Consider the following 26,056-nt stretch of genomic DNA (forward strand, 5'->3'; position numbering starts at 1 on the left):
CCTTCCAGGGCTGCCGTTACGTTGCACAGCCCTGCATTCAGAGGGTTTATAGCTTCCTCCTGTCCTTGCGCCACCCTGCAGCCCAGAGCTAAGCACGATAGGCGGGGACCACCAGCGCTGGCTCTGCTGCCCCACTGCAGGGATCTTGCCACTGTGTCCATCAGGTGTCCTGCAGAGCCCACCTATGCCACCAGAGCAGCCAGGCAGAACACAAGTAGGGCAAGAATGAGCTTTACTGTCTCTCTGCAGAAGAAAATCTTTATTGTGAATAGAACTCTGCACAATAGATAAGGCTTCTCAGATGAAAAACTGCTTCCCCTTCCCAGCAGAGTCTAAAATTTCTTCTGATTGTGATGATGCATTGAACAATGACAACCTTCATTCATCTCTTCTGGGCAGGAGAGAGCTGAGAGTTCACATTTTAAACTCTTTCACCACACTGAAGGCACATAAAAGCCTCTCATCACTGTTCACATGCAGCCCTTCATTAGGAGTTATTTAAGCAGGAACTGCTTTCCCTGCTCCAAACCTCTTTGTACGAAATTCTTCCAGCACCACGTGTGGCATCGACTAGCAGATGATCTGGCATGTACTGTGCCGGACATACCAATAATGGATAGTTAATTAACCTGATCCATCAGTCGGTCCCTTTCCAGGACAGTATTGATGATTTTAAAGCTTAAACGTCATGTCTTTCTGCTTTTGTGTCATTGTCATATGTTAGAAAAATAAATAAATGAGACTAGAGGGCACTTTTGATTACCACAATTTTTCTTCACATGCTTCATTTGCTGGGCCGTTGGTATCAGCCAAGTTGTCTTTATTTGCCAAACTCTGTCAGGACTCAGGGTTTGCTCTTCAGGCAAAATGTGGTTTGATAGCATTTTTGTTTTTCAGCTTTTGCCTCAATATCCTTGTTGCTTTCCCAAAATGCTAAAATAAAACCAAAGAACAACCAAAATATGGTTGATATATTTTTAGGTGCTAACAGAGCCTTTTTTCTTCTTAAAAATTCCTTTGGTCATCACCTTTTTCTGCAAAGAACGTATTTCTTTTCTACTGTAGCTAACACAAAATGAAGAATAGACTTGCAGCTAAGGTGATTTTGAACAAAGTTTAATCCATGCCTGGCTTGCCCCAGATTTCTCACATAACCTTGGATGTACACCCCAGCTCCTGATGATTCTCCTCTCCGGTAATAAGGCTCTGCAAAGGTATTGGCAGATTGAAGGTCAGGCTTTCAAAAGCAATGAGTGGTTTTGTTTCTCTGACTTAATCTGCAGATGCTGGATACTCCAGCACCTCTGAAAATGAAGCCCTGTTACAGAAATTTGACATGAAGGGAAGCATCCAGAATTGCAGACATCTAGAATCAACAGTTGCTTTCAAAAAATCTTGGCCTACACCCATGAATGCTTGTAAAGTACTTTAGCATCCAAATGTTGGAGAAGAGAGAATTATTTAAATGTTTTGAAGTTATTCCCAGGACTAGAAGATGGCAGGATTGTGTCACAATAAGAAAAAAATATATGACAGATGTAATGAGGAAATTCTCACAAGTTCAGGGAGAAAAAGATATTTTCCCAAAATGCTGCTGATTGGCTTTTGTTTGGTCTGGTCTTCTTTCAAGGCTGACATAAATCTTCTGAGCAAAGGAGCTTTCCTGGGATCCAAGCAGATGTCTGCTGTATCCCTGAATTTAACTCTTTCCTGGCAGCCTGCAAGGCAGCACACATCCATGACCTTGCAGGGTACAAGTCTGGGGACGCTGTGCTGATCTGCACCCCATATATCTGGCCTCTAATATGTCCATCTACTTGCCTGCCTCCTTGTTGTCTCTTTTGCAGGGTCTGGGCTCTGCAGTGGGGATGGACCCCTCCCAGTGTGTCTTCCTGGAGGTGCCTCCACCCACACTTGGGGCAGAAGGTCTCTCCTCCACCCACCGCTGTGCACAGCTCCATGAGGGTGGCTGCCTCCCTGTAGGTGAGCAGTGGCCGCGGGTCAGAGCTGTGGGGAAAAGTACTCAGAAGAGAGCCTCAGCCTTGACCGAGAATAACCTCACTGTTTAGGGGCTGTGTGAGACGTGGGATCCCTTCTGAGGAATTTCATGCTTGGAAGGTGAGACAAGTCACCTGAAAAGGTTATTATCTCGAGCAGACAAATGCTTCAGCAGGTTGGGCTTTTTTTTTGTATACCTCAAACAAAGAGCCAGCACAATCAAAGAGCTGTAAGATCTTTTTTTCCCTTTTTTTTTTTGCTGCCTCTGTGCCGTTCCCTTTCATTTCTGCTGCCCACAGAAGCTACTGTGCCTCCCTATCTTCTGCTGAATATACATCAAATAGGAGGTGAAGCACTGGCACTCTTCACAGGAGAAGCCAGGTGGTGAGGGGGAGGGAGTCTTGCATGCTGCTCTGTTTCATTAATTTATTTTTCCTCCTCTTCACGGAAAAAGTAAATGTGGGTGACCCAGAGCAGACCGAAAAATGTGTGTATGTTGCAGGCTGGGATGGAGCCTGAGAAGCATTTCATGTGTGTTGGTCTGCTGCTTCTGCCACTGGGCTAAAGGGGTGCAAGTCTGCAGTGGAGCTGGTGCTGAACAGTCCCGGGGGGGTCCTGGGACACTCCAAAGCCAGGAAGAGCTGTTGCAGGCTGGTTTGCTCTCCTGGGTACCACAGGAATGCTGCCTCTGAACACAGCTGGCAAGGTCTATGTCATCCCCTTTAGGAGAAAGGCTTTTCCTGAGCATCCCTAAAAACAGATCTGGCATGGCCTCAGGATCACTTCAGGTTAATGTTTTTCCACTTCTCCAAATACCTCTCTCTTTTCCTTTAATCTCACCTATAAAGTGTAATTTACCTCTTCAAACCAACACCACTGCATGTTCCCTTCTGTTTCCAGATATGACAATGGCAATAAGCATTACCTTGGCCTGGAGAAAAGCATTGCTATCAACCTGGTTTAGTGTGCAATTTATTCAGCATGAATTGATCTTGGAAATATTATCACAGAGGCCACTGTCATTTTTGTGGTGCGCACTTGCTTTATGAAGCCTTTGCTTGATGGGCTATTTCTAACATTTGACTCATTTTCTTCAAGGGGTTGTGTTGTTAATTATCTTGCTTGCAAATATGAATCACTGACTATCTAGCAGTAGCTACCATACTTAAGAAGAATCGGCTGCAAAGATAGGTAGAATAGCTGTCAGATACAATAAGACTGAGTTGTACTTGTTTTGTTCATGGGTAAGACAAGAAAATTGCTGGCTATGAAATGCCTGGGATTGCCACAGCAAGACCCCTGGGGCTTGGGGAAAGCCAATGCCACACGTGCCTTTGTGCCCCGGCTTGTTGTACTGGGAAAGAGACTTGAAAGTCCACATTTCTGAACCCAAAATTTATACATGTGGATATTGTCCAAGCTCTGTATCTTACATTGGAAGGTGAACTGAGAGCTTGGTTTGGCTTAGGTGCTGTAATGTGCTTTTATTGCTGTGCTTTGAAATACATCTTTTCATTTCTCGCTGGAGCACTCGACCTTTCTGGCAGCTTGAGGTCTGTCTCCCATAGTGTTTGGGCCATGAAAATATTTTGGGATTTTCTGTTTTTTTCATTGCTTTGCTGAAAGCCTTTGAGGACCACCCCGTCTGGGATCTCGGTAGCAATGCTCACACAAGTGGTTTCGGGCTGGGTTCTCAGTTCACCCTAGTCCTGACCTCCTTGCTTGATGCTGCTGATGACTGGCAAAAGAAGAATAGGTGCATTTCCCCTGCTCAGCACCTGGCAGGGGGAAATTCACTTTTTCTTTGGCTCACATTTCTATAAAGCATAACCTAATGAAGCTGATCCTGCTTGCTCTTACCCGATGAAGAGCTGATAGACGTGTGTGGGTGAGAGCACACTGTCCCGTATGGCAGCGCTGCGTCACAAAGAACTGACAAATCCATTATCCCCCGTAGCACTGACTATGACAGGAACATGCTACTGTGGCTTCAGGCTGGTGCGTGACGGCTCGAGGTTGTGGCAGCAGAACCCATCTGCAGAATTTTGTTTTTCCAGTAACACACAGATCGTAAAGCGAGTGGCTTTATTCTAAGCTCTGCTACTATAGAGGTAGCCAGATGGCTTGTGGCATGATAGCGAGTGACCAAAATGTCTCTAGAAATGCTTATGTGTCATGTTTGTGTGAGACAGATCATCTGCAAAGATGCAGATGTGATTCTCCATTTAAAATTTACAGCAGCAGCCTGATTTATATGGAACACGCAGCAAAGATTGCAGTATGTGAAGAAGTAGATCTCCTTTTATTGTGCAGATAGCCTCGATTTCACGGAAAATAACCCATTAAAATCAGACAGCAGAGGTGTATGGTTCTCACATTGTTACACAACAGGTATTTATTCCCCTTCACACTGTGAGGTATCCTATGTGGAGCAGTAGGTAGCACTGGAAGGCTGTTCATCTTTCCCGGTCACTGTCAGGTTTGTTTTTATTTAGATCCAGCATATTTTTAAATGCAGCTTGGACATATCACTGCATTGAGACTGTTGTTTCGCTAACATACATCTTCCTGAAGCTGCATCCAGCTGCATGCCCTTCCCAGGGGAGGATGAGATGCCCTGTACTGCACCACCCCTCTCTGGCTGCCCTCCCAGGGTCTGGGCATTGGGAACTATGCTGCTGCTGCTGAGCTTGATGCTGTGCCCCTCATCTAAGAATAGTCTCACTGTCTTGAACGCTTGCCAGTTTTTGATAGCTCAGCAAGCACAGGGAAGAAACACAGCCATTATGTAATGGCTTCTCCTGGCCAAGAAAAAAATCCCATTTATTGATCTCCTGTCTGAAAACCTCCGTAACTCCATGTAATGGATGACCAGCTGTTAAGAAAAGCTGTTTGGAGGAAGAACATTTATAATTAAAGAACAGACACTTCAAATTCAACTCTCCTTCCATTTTCTCATTGCGTTTCTCTGTGCTTTCTCAGGGTACAGCCATCCTGCCTGCCTTTAAGCGTCTCATTCCAAACCAATATATGCCTTTCCCAGAGAGCAATGTTGCATTCTCCAATTTCACTCCCTGTGCTATGGAGAGGAACTATTCATGGAGCTGTGTGAGAGAAGAGATTAAGGAAATATCAAGACTAACAGATGGAAAGCAGGCAATGGATGACGTGTAGGCAAGGCTGATGTTACAACAAGTCTTCTCTCGTTAGCAGTAAACAGTGTTCTGGGAGAGAGGTTGAGAGGTTGGTTTTGAGCATGGAACAGGAGAAGTCCTTTCTGTCTGATAAGGGGCTTGCCTGTGTCTAAAAATGTTGTATTATTAAACCCCCCAGCACCCCTGAATATTTAGATATCGGCATCCTTTTTCCAGATCTGCCCATCTTCTCTGGGCTTTGGAGGTGAAAATGTTTCTGGGTTTCTCTGCTGAAAGTGTAACTGTCCTCTTTTCTTTGAGGGAAATCCAAAATATAGGTCGTTCAGCATGACCATGCAGCATAGCTCTCTCAGACCAGTGTATATCCACAAGCTAAGCTCTAAGCCTCCCTCTCCTTCCCCATCACAGACACTGAGTAAGGACTACACTGGAAATAGATCATTTAGCACGAGAATTATATTATGCATTTAAATGTAAATTGCAGTGGAATTGACAATTGCTTTGTTTGAATTGTAATGATTGAAGTAGGCATGATTTTTTCCTTAGAATGCATTTTAACTGGCATTTATGTCGTTTTACATTCATCTCAAACACCAAAGTGCATGTGTCCTTAAGCCTTCAGCTGTAAAGCCTTGAACTGTCACATTCCCGTTAGGAATTCCATTTCTTCGACCTCTCCAGTAATTGTAGACTGGCACATTCTCCCCTTCCCTATATTTGTTGTTTGAAAAATCTCTTTCTTTGGTTCAAGGAGATTAAAATCTCGAGCCCGAACTGAAAACACAGCTTTGGTCCTCCTCTGCTCCCTGAGCACCAGTGGCAGCGGTTCTGCTCCCTGCCTCTGCCCCCCACAGCCTGCAAAGCAGATCCCCACCTCAGCAGCCTGAGAGAGCTTTTGTGGGGGCTGTGAGCTCAGAGGTTTGTTACCAGCCCCGCCAGCATGAACAGCATCACTTGGAGCTGAGCACATGGGAAATTAACTCTGTGCTTTTCAGCAGCAGCCAAGCACAGCTGAGGCTGCCAAGCCCATCTTCAAGACTTGGTAGCCCCTCCATCCTGGTGGTGACCATCAGTTCAGGATTCAGGTGCTGGGGCTGAGCAGCTCACATGCATGTGGTCTGATCGTATTGCTTGTGCAGGGCTCCTGGAAATGAGACTAAGCAGATTGTATCTTTTTTCTGTGGTAGGGAGGGAGAGAAAGAATAAACAGATGTACACAGATCTGTTCACAGCAAAGACCTGGTTTCATGTATGGATGCTTCTATCCTGTTACTGTGGTACCGGTTGCAAGCCCTCAGCATGAATGAAGGAGAGCAAACAGTGGCTGGTCACTGAAGTCCATTCTCAGGTTTGGCCCAGAAGAGGAATTTTTTTTACCATCTAAAGAGGTAGTAAAGTTGGGGGAAGCCAGGGGTTAATCACCTTTACTTTCTCCATCAAGTTTAACAGCCATCGGTGGGTAAAGCTTGTGTTTTGGCTCTGTTTGTAAGGCAGAGAGCAGTAAATACCATCGTTCGCAGAGTCTTTCTGAGGTGCAGCCAACTTTCAGGAATGCTGTATCTCGGTCCAAATGAAAACCTGCATGTTTCTAATTGGCCTGACCTTGTTTCTGGAGACTATTTCACTGACTGATACAGGAGATAAACAAAAATTGAAATAACACTCACATCAGAGCGAGAATATTGCAAAATCAGCAGCTCAGAGGGTTCAAATGCAGCCATCCAGTCCAGTCCCTGACGCCAAGCTGTTAAGAAAACAAATAAATAAACAAACAGAAATAAAACCAGCTGCGATAAGCCCCTGACCTTAATTGTGTGGATATATGTCTGCAAAAGCCAGAGTCAAGCTTCTCCCTCCCAGCCCCCAAGCTAACTCCTTCAGGATCTGTGGCATAATATGCTCAGGAGCCCCATGTGGTCCCCCCATCTCCTGCCTACCCACATCAGCAGCCAGGAGGTCAAATCTGTCAGTGTTCCTCTGCAGGGGAGACACAGAGGGACAACCCCCCAGTCCTGGGCTTTTCTCCCAGTTCTTACCTAACTTCCAGAGCAGATGTTTGAGCAGCAGTCGCTCACCTCCTGACCTGGATAGAGCAGTTGGTGGTGATTGCATATGCTGATGATGAGTTTTCCCTTGCTAGCACACAGAACTCTCATCAATGGGGGATGGCTGTTGGGTAGTTAGAGAGGCTGGACGTAGCTTGCTGAGCCATAAAAGTGTAATGGTTTTCATTCAGCTGCTTTGTAATTTATCACAGTCAATACATTGCCCCTAGTAATGCTTAACATTTATGTTTGGCTTCATGTTGTTAGATTAAAAGGCATCTGTTCAACCAAGGTAAAATAGAGGAGGGATACCTGGTGGGTGTATCCCCTGGCTGCATCCCTGGTGTTTTCCTGGATGCAACTCCCCAGTGTACCCCCAGTGACCCTCCAGGTCCATTCCTGAGTGCACAACTGCGTTCATCTGCACAACGATGGCTGGGTCCAAGAGCACAGGGTGCTGCATCTCAACAATTCTGAAACTTCCCAAGACCTTGAATGCTGGGAGCATTTCCCAGGAAGATGCAGAAACAAGTGCTGGTGGAGCCTCTGAGATGTGCTCCATGAGGAAGAGGGGACAGGGTCAGGCCCGTGCACTGTTTCTCCGCGGCACGTTGAAACTCACCCTTGGTCCCTCACTCGTGGACCTGGCAGTGCGTTTTCCATCTCCCAAGTGGCAGCTCCTGCTGCGGCCAGGTAGGAATTCTCCCTAGGGTGTATTGTTACTCACTTTAAATATCTCAGATCTTCAAGTTCTCTTTTTTGAGCCTCAGTCGAAAACATGACAGCTATCCCACAAATCAGCCATCTAAAGGGGAAAAAAAAAAAAGAAAAGTCACATTTAATTACTCGTGGAGGGGAACTTATAAATGAGGAAGACTTATTAGTGCAATATATTTTTTTTCTGTAGCTTTGAACTGATCTCTAATAGCACCAGCAAAGTCCCAGCATAACCTTGGACTGTGTTTCATTATCATTCAGATGGAAACTGCTGCCTTACAACTGCAATTTTAAAATACAGTACGGTTTTATAATTTCTAAGTAGGCAATCAAGTGGACATAACACACAAAATTATATCCACTCCAGGCACCAAACCCTAGTGGATTTTTGGTGGATTTTAAGGCTTGGGTAAAACTGAGGGCTGGATTTCAACCTCAGGGTGATTCTGCAGTCTTTTCCTCTCTTTTGACGACAGCAACACAAACATACAGACATTTATGAATTCAGTAATTTCAATTTTAAAGTCTCTCAAGCAATAGGACAGTCTCTTTTCCTTCCTTCCGTTTCTTGGCCCAAAGGCAGCAGGTCACAGGGAGCAACTGGCTGCCACTGGAGAAAACGTGACCCGGGAGCTGGCCCTGACTACGGCTGGGTTGCGGGGAACTTCAAATGCAGCCATGTGTTGTCAGCACTGACCTGAGGGTACAAACGTCTTCAGCTGCTTTCTTACCCTTAGGCGGATCTACAAGTCTGAAAACCCATTGCCTTAGCTAATTAACAGATGGCAAAGGCAAAGCTAATCAATCATTTCCTGGTGGAAGAAATCATTTACCATCGGTTGGGCACGGCACGTTTCTCCCTGAGCAGCAGGGCTCTGCCCTACCTTTCCCAGGAAGACACCTGAGCATTATGCTTTGTCTCAGGCGTCATTTTAGACTCAGGACACAGGAGGATGAGCGTTTAGCGTGGAAACCACACAGTCTGTAGGAAGTCCAATGTTTTCTTGCCTCAATTAAAAAGCTGTTCACAAATGTGGTATTTTCTAGAGAGAACAATGAAAGAGAATAGGAATATAAGGGTGACGTTGGAAGCCAACAAATGCTGGGGAGGACAGATGTCTCCTTTATGCTGATGAAAGAATTAATATATTTCTATTCCTAATTAATATATAGGCAGGGAAAATTAGAAAGGCTGGACAATTTGTCTTGGTCTACTGGCTACTCAGGAAATAAGTAATGCTCCAAAATACAGCATCTCAAATAGTTGTGCTGCTGTGTAGGCTTTGAATTAGATTTGTCACCAGGAACTGGAGGCACATAGACATCTCCAAGAGTCTCTCATGGCTCCCCAATGCCAAGAGTCAGCCTGGGTTTGTTTCCATTGGCAGCCAGATATGGTTATCCAGGAGCAGTTGGCATATGAGGTGCTCGAAGCACCCCATGCTGGTACGTGTGGGCAGCTCACCACCAGGTCCAAGTGCTGGGAACACTGTGGAGCTACGAGAACAAGCTGTAGCACCTGGGGGCATCATTGTCAACTCACTCCCAAGTCTGCTAAGAATCCCCAAATGTTGGACTCACCTGCTAAAACTGAAGAGCAGTCAGCAAAGAGATGCTGGCATTCCCTGCTATTGCAGAAACAAACGTGCTGATGATCTGCTGTCAGGCATTTGGATGCTGAGCCTCTGAGCATCTGCAAATACGCTGACTTTTGCTTTAAAGACTTTTTTCCTATCTGTAGGACATACCTGAAACCAATTACTGTGTTTCTTAGTATCTTGCAAAATTTTATATATTTATTCTTATAGAACATTTAGGAGATAAGACATTTAGACATGACCTGCAGAGGGAACTGAGTCACAGGGAGACAGCATCAGTTTTTTTAGGTAGGTTGTAGGGAGAAGATGTAATTTCTTATACACCAGGTGTTGGCACTCTCAAAAAAGGGCCCATAAGGCTCCTAAACATCCTGCATGACCATCTCATGAGGTGCATCTGCATTGGCAGGCCCTTGTGCCTCTATTGAAAAGAGTCTAAGTGGTGTGGAAACATGACTTGGGTGGGATACCTCCACTCAGCCATGTCCCTGGCTCTCTCCCCTGCCTCCCTTCCCTTCAACCTACCAAACATTTCCATGGACTGCCTTCAATGCTGCAAGTGGATTAGGTTACCCAGACTCAAAAGAAAGCTTCTTTGTGGCAGAAAAAAATGCCTCCATTTGTTAATTTAACCTCAAAAGTTTTCCCTGGCAGAGAATCAAATATATGCCGTGGGAGTGACAGTTTCATTGCTGTCTTCAGGGCCTCACAGGTTTTCCAGGTGTCTAAGCCCAGCCTTGTTGCTTCTCTCAGATTTCTCTCTGAATTTCCCAACATCTCTGCCTGCTGTTTGGAGGCCACTATCTTCTGAAAGCTGTATCCTGGACAGGCAGTCCAGCAAGCGCTGCCCCAGGTGCACGAGCTGAGCAAGATGCCCAAAGCTGTGAGCAGTGACCAGCCTGGCCCTCCTGGGGCACACATAAGAGTAAAAGAGAATAAAAGTCAGGTGTCTTTACCTGGATTGACCTCCTTTTTGCGGGGCTGTTCTTTGTATGGTAATTTTGTGTCTAGCTTTCTCCTACCTTCCTTGCAGCATTGCTGTCAGCGCGGCCAAAAGCCTCTGGGGACAGTGGGCACTGCCATGTGCCGAAGATGGCCAAAGCAAACAGGGCAGCAGATGGTCTGAGAATCTCTCCTTCACTAACAAAAGGGGAATTTAGTGAAGCTCAAGAGTATCTGCCAAAGCCAAATTTAGTACAGGGAGATGATTGCAACACTCCCATTGCTCAGTGCAGGTTTATAAATAAAACCATCACAGGCTCAGTGTCTCCTGATACCAAATGAAGGGATATAAGGAGAAGCCGTAATATACTGTCCCACTAAATTGTTCAAAGCTTGCAACTCCAACAGTCCTTCCTTAGCATACAGCTGACAGTATCCAGCATACAACAGTGGGTGGGTATAGCTCCAAGAGGGAGCTTCAATATGTCCTTTCCTTAGTGAACAGGCAAGAGTGATCTCCTTTGCCTTCTCTGACTGCCCAGAGGAGGATTTCCTTGCTTGTCTTCTGCCACTGCTTGACCACACTGAAATTAAACCTGGGTGCTTGCCTCTGCAGTGCTGGAGACATGACTGAGATTTACTGTCCCACAACATATCTGTGTCTGACCACAGGCATGCGACTGGGGACGGAAACCTTTGGATGTCCTAGTACGTACCGCAGAAAACAACGCTCAGAAGCTGCTTCCTTAAATACTGACTGAGCAGAAAATAATACTAATCAAGGGAAGCTCTTTCCCCTTCGTAATGAGCTGATACCATGACACTGAAGTGGCTGGTGCAGCAGTGATCATGTAGCTGTGAAGGTTGGGATCCTGCGGAGATACTGCTGGTTTACCCTGTGCCAAGCAGAAGCAGGGACTGTGCTCTTAAAAACATGCAGATATTTTTCCCTCTGCAAAAGTCGTGATTTGTCAGCAGCTGCTCACAGGCTTACCTCTGGAGTGTCACAAAGTTTGGGCTTTTTCTGCTTAAATTTAAAGGTGATTCTGGGTTCTGAGTTTTATTGATTGCAGCCACCAGTTCCTGGTGAAGCTGCAGCTATAGCTGCAGTAAATTGAAGCCATTTGAAAGCAGGGTTTCTTTCTTAGCTATCTTTTACAGATGTCCCCAGAGTAGTTGATGGAGCCCAAGGGGTCACAGCCTGTGAGCTGCTCTGGGTGAGAGTAGTACACGGTCACTGCTGGGGACACATCCTTCCCATCTGCCATGACCACAGACACTCCTGGTACATTGTCCATTCCAAAGAGTCTGAAACATTGTGGGATAAATGAGAATATTTTTGGGAAAAGGAGAGGAAATATTATGCAACCAAGAAAACTTCTTGCTTAAATATTCATACATCTTCTTGATATGTAATAGAGAAATACACCTAATGGTTTCCAGAGCTCAGTAGCTGCATAAAAACAGAGTTCCTGGTGGTGAAGTGACAATATCTGTTAATGAAAAAACAGGATATACAGCTTGGGCTGCTGGGCACTTGGCCCAGAGCTTGGTCAGAGCAAATCAGATGAGCTGTGCTGGAATCGGCACCAGCGATATTCAATTCTCTTCCTTGTCAAATGTCGTAAATGAAAAACAGAATAAAAAGCTTTTAAGGGATGTGCTCACTGACAGTTTAATATAAGTGACTGCGGGATCATTTTCTACAGATAGGTTTACATCCGGAAAGAAATTACAACTTGCTCCTTAGCAGGTATTTTACTGTTATTGCAGTTTCCAGGTGTGTTTGTTCATAAGGAGTGACTTTTCTAACAAGCACGTGGAAGTCAATGGGACAGCAGGTGACTGTGGGCACCCAGCTGTGTGCTGTGTCCCAGCCCCTGCACCCATGCCAGGCTAAGACGGGGCGAATGCAGCTGAAGAGCTGCCAAGGCTTCTCATAGCTCCAGTGATTAAACCAGCCTCTCTGCTCAAAGACGAAGCTCAGAGAGTTAGGTCACATCCCCAACCCTTAGGCATGCCTTCGTCTGCATCCTTTGTGCCTCCTGTTCTTCTGCGCTGATGTGGAGGCATAGCACTGCCCTCGTTCAGATACGCTGTTGTGCATAAATCCACTGCCCATCTGACATTTGGATGAAAAGAAGAAAGTCCCTAGAAAATGCAATTTAAATCAACAGAATCTATGGATGAAATTTAGCTGCTAAAGTTTAAATTATTAATTTTGGCATTCAGACATGGAAATCATGCTCTTTTTTCTGTATTTTAAATTAGTTGGTTTAAAATTTTCCATTTTTAGTTCCTTCAAAAGGTTAATCTGCAGTTGGGATGAAACACATTAATCAACAGAATATTAGGTTTTAGAATTTGGGGGATTTTTTTTTTTTTAAAGGAAACAACTTCATGACAACTCAAAATATTTTTTTCTTCAATATTTCAATTTTAACATTTTGCAAAAATATCATGGGTCAAATTTCTGAATAATAATATTACATCTTCTTGGCTGTTGATACTCAAGTCATCAGCACAAACCACTTATGATCTGTGAGGCCATGATGAAGTAATTTGTGGCTGCTCTGTGGAACCTATTCTTTTCATTGCACTTCCATTCAATATCTGGGTAATAGACTTTCAGCTTTTTTCCCCACTTTCTTCCTGTTTTTTTTCTTATGTATTTATTTTCATGGCTAACTATGGAAAGCCTTCTGGGTGAAAGTTTCAGAAATATTAAGGTAATGCCAAATTTAATACTGATGTCCCTGGATTTTTAACAAAGGTACCACCCCTAATGTTGATTATTCTTATTATATCTAAGAAGTTTCATTAGTAATGTGGATTTGGCTCACTGCTGATAAATGCCACTGGAAACCGTTCCACTGAGTACAGCAGGCTTTGTATCAAATCATATTTGCATCTGAAGATGTACATCAGCCAAATGCAATCTAGGACAGAAAAAGGTTAGCTTCTTTGGAAGGGAAAGGTTAGGAGACTACATCCTTGTTTTTATGCTTTTCTATGCATAATTTTTTAAAAGCCTGTCATTAGTAATCTTGTTTACTGAAGTTTTGACCATTTCTTTTCTGCCTGGAAAACATAAAAATAAAATAGCATTTGGAAAGAATATTCAGGGATATTTGTTTCAAGTGAGATACCAGGAATAAAAAGAGTTTAGGCCTGTTAATACTCTGGGTTATCTTCCAGTATGTAAGAACTGTAAATGCATAGTCAAAAAGATTTCAAATAAATGCACCAGAGGAAACTCCCTTTGTGAGGAAGAGGTGAACCAACCACCTTGCTCAGCATCTCCAATAACTACCTGTGTTACTGAAATTTCTACTGAGTGGCCTTCTTGTTCAGCAATGCTTTGACTACCTTTGCATTTGTAATGCTGTGACTTTCTTCTTTTTGAGAAGTGCTTGTCCTTGTGATACCTTTTTTGATAAGAAATTGTTCTTATTGGTTTGTTGACAGCATTGTAAATTGTGAAGCCTCCTTATACACCTACTGCAACCTGGAATTTATTTCTATTATTTAATTATTTCTATTTCTATTATTTCTGTTATTTAATGGAAATAGTAGTGCAAGTATGGAGTTACAAGTAGATGAGTAAGGAAAAAGCTGAGCAAGTGTAGCTGCTGCCAGGGACGCTATTGTATTCCAACTGAGTGCTGGCGACATTTGTGTTGCTGCTGTGGTAGTTGTTGTGTTGTTAGAGAATTTATTCCTCATGCCTGACTTGTATCAGATACGTATATTCCTTGCTGCAAGTTAACTCCATGTCTTTGTGTCCTGCAGTTTTGGTTACATTATCCGGTCCCTAAGTTTTTCTTTAGACTAAGCCCATTTATGCTATTTTTCACTGTTCTTCCCTTAGAAGACTTCTCTCGCCCATTGTTTACATGCAGGCTTACGTGCACACTCACCAAGGATGCTAACTGCTGATGCAATTATTATTACTTTTGCATTCACCAGCACCTTAGCTCTTCTGAATGGATTAATCAATATTCGCTGCTCGTCTGGGAATAGCAATGGCGGACTGTGCCGCTTTGTAACGTCAGATGAATAGTTAAACATCAGTGTGTTTTCATCTGGTGCAGTCCAAGACTCCCAGCTGCCAGCAGCTCCCAGCTCCTTGCTCACATATAAGTAAATTCTTCACAATCCTGTGTCATACAATGACCATTCAAGGCAGAGATCTCTTTGTTTCTTCTGTGTATCCTTAGACTAATGCTATCTGTATTTCCTATGTATTAATAATTTTTATAGTCATCTCTGTGTGGTTCCTTCTATAAATAACAGTCTCAAATCTCTCTCCTGTCTTGTTTACCATGGCTAATTCTTTAAGCTGGGTATCTCCGCCAGAGCTGTAGCCTAAATGAACATAGACAAAAATCATAACATAGGCTCAGTTGTAGTAAGCCAAGATGTGCTTGGTTCCGCTACAGCCTTCCAAATAATGTTTTTATCCAGTCTCTATGATTACTGTACAGTGGTGACAAAAGACAGGTGCTGGTTTCAGACTTAGAGCTGTTGTGTTAGTGGCCAGCATTAGATATAGAATTCCTGTGGTATCTGCATTGTCTATAAATGACAGTCTCCTGAAGGAGAAGTCTCCAGGGAGGGTAAAGAGCTGAAAACCAGTGACTGCAGGGTGTACCTTGGAGATGCAAAGTTAGGAGGAGAAGCTGAAAACGTGATATGTCTTTTTCCGTTTGACCTCAGCCTCTAATAGTATTTGGCAAGTCAGTCTTGTAGATAAATTGGTTCATATTAGAAAATGGGGTTGATTTATTATGAAATTGATTGCAGCTCTGTCCTGCGCTGAAGGCATTAGCGATAACAGCATCGGGTGCCTCAGCTCCTAACTAATGGGCTTCCCCTAGGCTCTCCACTGCTGCCAGGCTTTTACTGAGAGCCAACAGCATCCAAACCCCACACCTCTGCTGGTCCTTCCCCAAGGAGACAAAATCCTTCCCAGGCAGAAGTGTGTCACAGGACACAGGCTGGGTTTTCTGGACAGGCTGGGATCTTGGGAGCCTGCAACCATCTTCCTGCTCCATCACCTTCAAGCAGGGCAGGCTGAGATGCCCTGGAGGCAGCTGGCATTTCCCAGGACGCATAGACCTGCAGGAGCAGGGCTGCTACAACCTTTGAAATATCAAAGCATTACATGTGTCTTTCTTACAACTATTTTCTGAAAATGGAAAGGGTAACTGAAAATATGGAAAAGTATCCACCAAAAATCTTCCTTTTCTTTGGTGATATTGAGAAGTCTTTTAATCGCAAAGAAAAGACATCATCAAATATAACAAGGGAGTTTCAGTACTTTTTGCAAACAAAGTCGTATTCACCCACAGTGGCCACAGTCTGCAGTGCAGTTGCCCGGAATCCCTTGACACAGCGGGAACAGCCTTTCCATCTGGGGCTGATTGAAACGCAAATGAACAAACCAAACAGTGGCCCTGTAAACTATTTGAGGTCTTTCTAATTTGGGAAACTCTAATCTACTATTCATAGTATGGATACAGATGTAATAAATACAGAAAAAGAATATAGCTGGGGTCAAAATTCAGTCTCGTATATTTGTGCCTTTCTCTTTGGACACTTACCGTGGGTACTACCCTAAAGAACAACGTATTTCCAGGTTGACTCACTGTAGTGGTATTTAAGACTCTTTCTACATTTGTGCTTAGGAATAGCAGTCACTGAAACATTAAGTGGCTGCTTTAAGCAATATTTTTCCATATTTTTGAAGGAAAAGGGTTTTCAGTGATTGAAATGCGCCTTTAGACATTTCCCAAATTAAAAATTTCAATATGAAAGACGCGTGTGGCTTGAAAGGAAAGCTCATTGCAAAAGAGTCTGCAATTGGACAAAAATGAAAATAAACTTATCAAAATAACTGAAAACAAATTGATTTGGGGGAAGAAAGAAGGTTAAATATTTATAAATGTTTCCCAACAACTGCCTGTCAATCACATATTGGCTCTCTTTTTGCATAAATTACTTTTCAGGTAGTGATGACACTTGCTACACCACCCCCACGATGGCCCATTCTCCTGACTGATACCAGATTGTCTGGCTATGCTTTCGCCATCAACTTCAGTAGCATTTTGAAGTTTGAAAAGCAACACAGTATAACTGTCCTGCAGCAAAGGAACAACTGCATAACGCATATTTTTGCAGAGAACGGTTGTGTCTAGGGAAAGCACCCAGCATCTCTTCAGACCACTTTGAAGATGATGTCTTTCTCCTTCCTGTCCTAGCAAAAGTTATGTCACATCTGGCAACAACCGCCAAGAAACCAAGAGACAGCAATGTATGTCTCACTGAAGCTAAATGTCCACATGGCCAAGAGCCACGGTCATCTAGTACACTATCCCAAATCCTCTCAGGCCCGTACCATACCTGTCCTCCTAATCTCTGTGTCTAGGGCTCACAAAGGCTGCTGAGCCCTGGGTGTGTTCACCAAGACCTGTTCTTCTCCAGGATGGATGTGCTTGAGCTGAGGACTCTATAGCCCCTGCTTATTTAAAAAGCTGGCCTGGGAAGCATCCTCCACAGATGGACAAAGTGCAGCTTTCCCATCACACCACCTCCAGTGGCACCAGACGGATAACAGATACGAGCGAGACAGCTTGGAGCCCCATATATTTTCCAGATTAATTTTTATAGGGCAGCACATTGGCCTGAGAAACAGTTCTGAATATTGTGAATAATTGTCTAATGTCCCCTTTTCAGGCTTGTGCTTTTATCATTAACACCTCCGATTAGCACAAACTCAGAGCCTGAGATGTTCCTTTGATTTAAAAGGTTATAAATTTTGGATGCAACGTCAGAGCATGAATTTTACAATGCAGCTGAACTGTGGACTAATTAAAAAACTACCCTAGCACTCTTCTCACCCAATACATCTCAGATTTGTGACAGCCTTCAAGAAAAGACATGAATTATGCCACGTGCACCAAGTGCATTCTTTTGATGTCTGTGTGTGTGTGTGTGAGTGCTACAGACCATGTTCACGATGGCTTCTTCACAACTACATGCACACATGAAAGTTTCCCACACTAGAGAATTTATAGCAGTGCAATTAATGATTGCAGTCATCTTGATTCCTTTCCTTTGCAGGGTTACTACTGTTGTTTGACTCCAGATGTCCTAGAAGTCAGAAGTCAGAGACAGACATTACGCTTCAGAGGAAGAGGGTTTACCTAATTGCATTGCTCCACTGCACAGAGGTGAGATTTATCTATCACTGAGCTGCTGCTTAGGTACTAATCAAAGTACCCTGACCCATTCCTTCTTGATTCTGTATAATTTAAAGTGAAAATCATAAAAATGCCCATGTTTCACTTGAGACTTTACATTGAGTGATCCCATGTCCTTTTGGCTTGGGAGTCAATGTTTTGTGGTCAGAGATACTGTCCTCCTTGGTGCTCCAGATGACACAGGAAATCAGGATGTTTCTAAGTTGACTTGTGCTTCCCAAGGCAGTACGAAATGGCTTTCTGCTTGCCAGTATTTCTTCCTAAGGTGATGTCTGCAAAGGACAAACTTCTCTCAATCACTAGCAAAGCTAATATGTACAGAGCAAAAGGGCAACATAAGGCTGAGAAATAGGATCTGGGGTGTCTAGGAGGAAGTGGGAAATTATATCAATCAGCTTTAGCTAGTGAAACCCAGAGGTAAAATATCTGAAGTTTAATGGGCCAGTCTTTCACTTTTCTCAATCACTCTCATTCTGTCTGTTGACATCAGTGGATTTGGCAGTAGATCAAAAGGGAAACAGAGGTACAGTTTCCCCCTTACACATTCAGAATTACAGATTCATATTAAGATAGATGAGCTAGATTTAGATAAGAGGGAATTTCTCCTTGAAAGTGTTTGTGTAAAAAGTATTATACAGTATTAGGCTTGTGTGAGCTCCCAGTGTAATAAAGCAGAACTGTATAAGCCTTGGCAGGAACATATCACCAGGGCTTTGTTTTGATGAAAAAAGCTGGAAACATACACTTAGCTTTCCTACTAGTTGTAATTATCTGGCTTTATTGATTGTGGTGTTAAGGTTATCTGATGGGTAGGGTGCAAGCAAGGATCAGGTTCAGACCGTGAATTAAAGCTGCTGAGTGTCAGCTCTAATTTACATACGTACAGTTTGAAAATTGTCCTCCTGCAACTGCAGAGCTCCCTGGGATTGACACAGATAGGCAGCATATGGAGCCTGTGCAGCAGGAAGGGAGGCACCTGGCACTTGGCATTGCTGCTCTGTATTGTGCAAATATCTGGGTTATAAAAGGTGGAAACAAGGGCAGAATAAATTGAGGAGTCTGGTATCTTCTGCAAGTAAATGTAAAATCTTTGGTGGTATTAATGAAATTCACAGACGTGTGAAAAGGAGGACAGGCTCCTCAGCTCAGCTTTTAGTTCTACAAGCATGCAATACTTTGAAGGCAAGAGATGGTGATTACTTCAGTTTGAAGGTAAGGCTTTGCACAGCAGTGGCATCTGTGCAGCCTTCACAGTAAAATATGCTGTTCCATGCTCTCCAATACCACAACCAGAGCCAAGTACAAGAACCAGCAGTTTCAGCTAACAGGGCTCTAATTAACATAACATTATTCTCTCTGGAGGCAAGCCTGTCCCTTCTGCTGCTAAGCTTTTAAATAGGAAGGAGGCAGGAGGTGGAAGAGGATACCCCTCATGGTTATGTTGTGCATCCCGTACTGCGCTGCTGTACTTACAAGGACAAAATACAGGGAGGACCCAACCCATCCCCTTCAGGAAGCTCACTCCTCACACACAGGCACTTGCTGGTGGAGCTGGGCTGCCACTCAGCTGAAGGCTTTTCTGTAGGGTTTCCAGTGAGGGGCTGGTGATGTGATGTTTCTGGGAAGCACCAGCCTGGAGCAAGCAGGGTTGCTGCAGCTTGATCCTCACCAGCCACACTGCTTGTTCTCTCTCAGTCTTGGGAACACTGACCTCCAGCTGCTTGCTACCCTCCTCTTCCTCCCTCTGACTGGCTGAAAAAGCAGGCGAGGAGGAAGGGGAAGGGTATCTGAGGTACAAAATATCTTCCTAAGACTGTTACCTGTTTACTATCTGCTATATCATCCCATCCAGGAGGTGGCTGTATATCAATAGAGAAAAATGTTTCAGCACAGTATATGTTTCATACCTAACCTGCTCTGTAGGGAAGTTGTGGAAGTCTATTAGCTGTGACCTGCTGAAGGGTCCTCAGAAAAGGTCTTCATTTCTCTAGGAGCAGCGACAGAACAGACCTGAAATCCCACCTCACTCCATTGCTGTTTGACTTGCACCATGACAGCTGTGCAGTCGTATGTCCATACACAAGTGTTTGTTGTGGCCTTATTTGGGTGTATCTTGGCATTTGAGAGGTGTCAATGTGCTACAACTTAAGTGGCAAGTGGCAATAGCTAATCACAGTTTTATTCTCTGCAGAACATAACATGAATGCTTATGGCTCAATAGCACAACATAATTTCTCTGGGATAACAGCATAGTCAATACTGGAAAAAAACCCAAACCAAACAAAAAAATGAGCAGAGGACACAGTGTCTGGTCCTGCTGTAAGATCCAGGAATCCTATACTCAGTGATGCACCAAATGAAGAAACATTCCCCCACCCTTGCATCATTATTCACTCTAAACCATGGCAACACCAGATTTTCTTCTCACCTGAGATATCTTCAGGAAATACTGCTTTCAGAAGTGAATTATTTTGCTGGGTCCTTGAAATTCAGTGTCACTCAGTTTGGATTTGAAATCTCTCTGTAAAGGTTTAGAGATAAAAACTTCGGTCCCTAGACGCTAGAGGAGTGTAGAGTGGACATTATATTGTGTTCATTCAGAAAGCAGCCAAAACCACCTGTCCATCAAAATCAGAAGACTCAGTTGTCTTGTGTGTATATTCAGTACTTTAAGCAAGAATTGTAAGCAGTATTTGCAATACTTCCAACATCCTTCTACAGTGAATTCTTTATGGCACAACTTTTCTATCATAATTTATATTTCATACCTGTTTTCCCAAATCTTCAAAGTCAGAAAACCAAATCCTTCCTTTAGCAATACTACTATGAAAGCTACTGACTCATAGGACTAACCAGAGTGTAGGATTTGGCTTAACTTCTTGGCTTGATGCTGAAATAACATTTCATAGATCTTTTTTAGGTGTTTCCTATTGTCATGGCAACTCTGATCACGAACCTTTCCATGATTAGCCATGTCGATTGCAATACAAGCTCCTGTCTGACTGCGGTTTGCAGTTCTGCTCCAGTGTGATTTTACAAACTCCTCTTGCTTGACCTTTCATCTCCTATCTTTCCCCAGATTCCTTATTGCTTAAGCTAGAAATATATCTTTTGTTTTGCAAGAAAGCTTTAGAAATCTTTATAAGCGATAGCTAACAGCCAGATCTTGCAGCTGACTTCAAAGAGAGAGATGCCTTAGGAGAGAATTCATGCTATAATAAGCAGCTCTCTTGCGTAACAGAACGTGGACCATCATAAATCCCTATGGGCATTCGCTGTAGTAGGGCCTTGATCTCTGCACCTCCCTAAAACTGCCCTGTAATGCAGAGGAATAAGCCAACAACAACAAATCCCACGACCAAATTCTGCTGCATTGCCATGGCAGCTGAAGAGAGACATCAGACGTGTCACCGAAGCCTAATACCACCTTACTCTCGGGCAGCAGGGTGGAGAATCCATATTGGTCCATGCTGGTCCATGTCCTTTCTGTATCTGGTTTTTTTTTTTTCTGAGATGTTTTAACAGACATATGGGAAATTGCAGCATTATGGAAATCCACAAGATTTTTGCCCTTGGTCTTCTACAGGGCCAGAATTTCACCACCTGTCTCTAAGGCATCATGCTTACCAGGAGCTGAAATAGCTTAGTAGAAGTAATATAATTTTGCATATACATCTCATCTGATGTTGGTGTCTTTAACTCAGAAAGGGAAAATATGGCAACGAGAGGTGAATTCTCATGCTCTTTGGTCAGTCCATCACTAATGCCGGGAACAGAGGAGAGGTCCCACGTGGGAGCCACTGCTACCATTCATTATTTTAAGCACTTGCAAAAAAAAAAAAAAAGAAGTAGGTAGGAAGGAAGGAGGAATAGAAATTACAGGGATAAAAATCCTTTATATATACATATATATTATATATATGCTATATATATAAATATAGTTTTGTCTTGTCTTGTATCTTCAACACTGCTTTAAATAAAAACTCACAGACTTGTCGGTTTCCATCAAGCAAAATTATTATTCAGCTTTACAAAGACTATCTTGCCAAGTGTTGCAGTTCAAAAATAAGGAAAACAGCTCTGCCAAAATGCAGCAAATGTGATTACACAAAGCCAAGAAGACCATAATTAGATCATTACCATGGAAACAACCTAATTACATGTGTAATGCAGCATGGTCTGAGCTGCGTATCCGAATGTGTTTTGCTATTGTCTAGCAGGGCCATAGCACTGCTGTTTGCCTTGTGTTATTAAGCCACCTTGATCATTTTGGATCGGGTTTTCTTGGAATAAGTCCCCCTCCCCATTATGGAAAGAATTAAACTGCGCATGAAATGACTTGAGCAAGACTGTGTGAGTCTCAACACTGTGTGCAGGCAAACAGGATCCTGCCTGCATGGCCAATGGGGCTGGGCAGCCACGACCTGCTAGAAGCTCTCCTGCACCAATATCTGGAGCTCCCCAGGTAACAGCGTGCAGCCGCTTAGCCATGTCCAGAAGTTGGCATTTGATCATAAATGCAATCCTGGAAAAGAAACCTGAGCTTGCCAGAGACCTGCTAAAGGCCACCGCCTTCCTCCGCCCGGTATTAATTTCTCCATAGCTGTAGTAATTCACCAACAGGACGGTGCTCAATGGAGATGGCACGTAACGGCTAGGCAAAGGTGCCAGGGGGTCCCTGTATACTGAACCACATGGTGCTTTCTTGTATAGATGGACTTTATAGTAGAAATGAGGGATAAGCAAAGCTGAGTTATGATATTATCTCACTGCTGGAAACCAAAGCACTCATGAAGGACGGTGTCGTGGTTCTTTTCAGGCAGAGAAAATAAAGCGAGGTGAAAAGACATGTTTGTCAGCTTGGAGGACCTAGGCACAATTGTGAATAAATGACATATAATCCAAAATAAATTCAGGAAGCTAGAATCATATATACATGGTTGCATACCTTGCAGCATAAAATTAGATGCACAGGGAGAGACATGGGAGTCATTGATGAACCTCTGCTATTGTCTCCATAGGCCTGCAGCCCACTGCTGTTGTATCATGTGGTTATAGTATGACCCACAGTTTATAGACACGAAATGATGGTTAGCTCTGTCACCCCCTGTGATGCACACTGGATTTCTGTGCCCTTTCTGCGGTCAGACCAGATATACTTCACTCAGCAGGAAAGAAAGAGGATGGCTCATTAGCTCAGGGGTACAGTAGTAAGGCAAAACCCAACAGAACTGTCTGGCAAACCCACCGCTTCTGCTAATTAATGAGGAGAGATTGTTGCTGGGCCAGTTGCAGACGTTGCTGCAAATTATGCCATTGCTATCCTTGCCAGTGAGCTCTCGCTGCAGCTAGCACATCTCCTGATGTTCTTACCACAACGGTAGTCCCTGCTGTTCATTTTGTCTCCTTCCAGAGAAAATAAAATCCTTCCTTTTGGTGGATAAAAACTGAAGAGGTTTTCAAGCCTAGACTCCACTCCTTTCATTTCTTCTCCTCTTGTTGTATTGGTCCCATACTCTTTTTCTGATTTGGCCTCAAATTCTCTTCATTTTCCATTCAAATTGTTTTCCAAACCACAGAACAAGGCTAGAGAGCGCCTCAGGTAATGCTGATTTCCCTGCTCAGTTTCCCAGCCATGAACCCTAAGAGGATATCTCGAGGGTGGTGCCAAATCCTCTTCCCATCCCAGCTCTCTGCCTCTCCCCCGGTGTGGCCATTGGTCCTGCCAACAGTGTCAGCGATGCAGACCTGCCCGGCGATGCAGACCCGGCCAGCGCAGAACTGCTTGCTCCTCTCTGGCTCTGAACAGGCTGTTTTCCTCTCTCACATCTATTGTGCAAACTCATGTAAGTTCACTGAGTAAAACCTAATTTTCAACTTTTTGTGCAAAGTCAGGAGAATCAAAGAAAAAGAAGAAAAACCCCAACCCCACTCCCTCCCCCCCATTCTCCTGTTTTGCTCTGTACGCAAAACCTGTCTGCATGGTTCTGCTGAGTGCCGATGCCCTACTTGTATCCCTCACATAGCTCAACTAAAAATATATGGAGTTTTCAGGCAAGGTCCCTGCTGTGAACTGTCTGAGCAAGCAAGCGTTGCTGCAGCCACAGCCCCAGCACGGTGCAGCCTGGCCATGCCTGTGCTGTGCTGTGCTCCTGGCACAATTTATACCAGCCCTTGGCATAAAATTCGATGAGAAAAAGCCAACAGTCTTAAGAAAATCAAAATCCCTTCTTCCTATCAGCTCAGATAAAATGTCCTGACATCGTGTTGCAAGAACAAAATTAAAGAAAGATATAAAATAACTTAAGGACTCCTCACTATTATTACTATTAGTATTTATAACACGGTAGTACTGAAGAAGCCCTGTTGGTACAGAGCGTGGCTTTAGGCAGTAACTCTGAAACAGTTATGTAAATAAAACCATGGCTGAAAGTTTTAATGCTAGACTTTATACATACTTGCTTTACATGCTTAAATAGAAAACAGAATGCCATGGTATTTTTTTTCTAATTTGTGTGGTCCTGAGAAAGCATGATAAATAAATATTAGTGGAACCTGATTTTAAAGGCAGGGGAAGCTAACAGAGATTATTCATGCTGAAGACAGGGTCTGTAAATTATTATGCCCTGGAAAAAGTGATTGAATTTTACCAGCTGGCTTCTCAAGTTACCCTAAATGATGATTTTCCACAACAGCATGTTTTTTAGAGGGCTTCATCTTGAAGTTCACTTTAGCCGTCTTCTGCTTAATTTACCATTGCATAAAAGGAAACTGGAAATTATTTGATGAGATCTCTGGATTATTTACAAATAAGGGTGTACACATGCGGGTCTAATTTATATGAGAAAAGGCCATTACTGCTAACACAAGTCATCTATTTCACGTGCCGGGCATTAATCTCACAGGTTCTTTGCACTGGGCCATTTGCTGGTCAGGACCTTCATGTACCATATTTGGGAGGTGACCTCAAAGGTTCCAGCTATGGAAATCTCAACCTGATAATCCTATGGAATGAATAAATTTGTCACTTTGCTCCCATCACAGGAGAAAAATCTCGTTGTATGTGTGCTGCTGGCCTCCAGCACAGACTGCATCTCACATAGAGCCTCCACCCATGGCAAGATGAGGGCCAGAATACCTCGTGCTATTTCTCCTCCATCCTCTCATCCTTCCTCCAGTCTTTTTTTTCAAGGGAAAGACAGGCAGTTTTCCCAAAGTCTTTCAGCAGTTCCTTGTTTAAGAAGGGGAACGGGAATCTAAGGAAAAAACCCAAGCCTGATGGATGGTGCCCTTCCTAGGGCACACCTCTATTGCAGAACACACCAGTGATGCAATTCCCTGGCAGACTAAATTATGAGTAAAAACACTTGCAAAAGCCATAAAGGTATAAGGATTTAATTAAGACTTCGGGATGCTATTGCATTTTTTCCTATTAAATATTGTTCCCTTTAATGGAGTACTTTTGAGCTGTTTTGAGAACACATCTGGTACTCTAATGCCATCTAATTAATTAAAAATTTCATTCACATATGTATTAACAGTCTGCTATTATTGCTGAGGATTTTTCACCAGTATTTAAATATATTGAACCAAACATGATTTGCATTTAAACGGCAATGATCCGCACAGCTTCCTGGAATAGCATGTCTGGTAGATGAAGTCTGACTTTGCTTTCCTGACCTCTATGTCCCAACTGTATGCTGAGGCAGCTCAGACAGGATTTCACTCCATAAACTGAGAAATGGCAAGGAAACAGCAGAGTTTATCCTGAAACACAGTACAGACAGGTTACTTTGTGAGTCCCCCAGTGACAAATTCCATCCTATCACTTGCTGGCATCCTCATTGACAATGTCACATCTCTTTTCTGCTGAGCTGTCCTTTCTCACCTGTGGTGTTGATTCATTTGACCTATTTTTTTATTGGAGATAGTAACGGGACCCCTGTAATATCCAGAGTCGCAGATGCAGAGGCAGAGCTAGTGGGAGGTGAAGACAAGAGCTACTGCTTTGTCCCCTGATTCCCACGCCCAGCTGGCTGAGGTGCGTACCCCGGGAGGGCTCTGGTGTGTACTCGTCTTATGGCCACAAGGATGTGTTAGACAGCTGGGGAGAAAAAGAGTGCAGAGAGGAGAAGGTGAGATGTGGGGTTTTAACCACAAGAGCTGCATCAGCAGGATGTATTTCAGATACACCTTTAAGAATTACCTCAGTTGTTTCCATTCCCAGGATGACTTCCCAGCACTTAGGTACTTCTCTTCTACTTGTCTAATACGGTTCACATTGATTTTTCCCCTTACTCTCTGCTGACTGTACAGTCTGGAACACTAGAGTCAAG

The 26,056-nt window shown here is 43.6% G+C and overlaps 1 long non-coding RNA gene across 1 annotated transcript in view; it reads left to right on the top strand.

Moving 5' to 3' along the window:
- Positions 1-26,056, top strand: part of LOC128853000 (uncharacterized) — a 321,305-nt gene that overhangs the window by 211,811 nt on the left and 83,438 nt on the right. Inside the window, exon 2 of the long non-coding RNA XR_008451175.1 lies at positions 17,581-17,690. This is a non-coding gene — a long non-coding RNA (uncharacterized LOC128853000). The remainder of the gene's footprint in view (positions 1-17,580; positions 17,691-26,056) is intronic.

This window comes from Cuculus canorus, chromosome 9 (assembly GCF_017976375.1).
Source record: "Cuculus canorus isolate bCucCan1 chromosome 9, bCucCan1.pri, whole genome shotgun sequence".
Taxonomy (NCBI): Eukaryota; Metazoa; Chordata; class Aves; order Cuculiformes; family Cuculidae; genus Cuculus; species Cuculus canorus.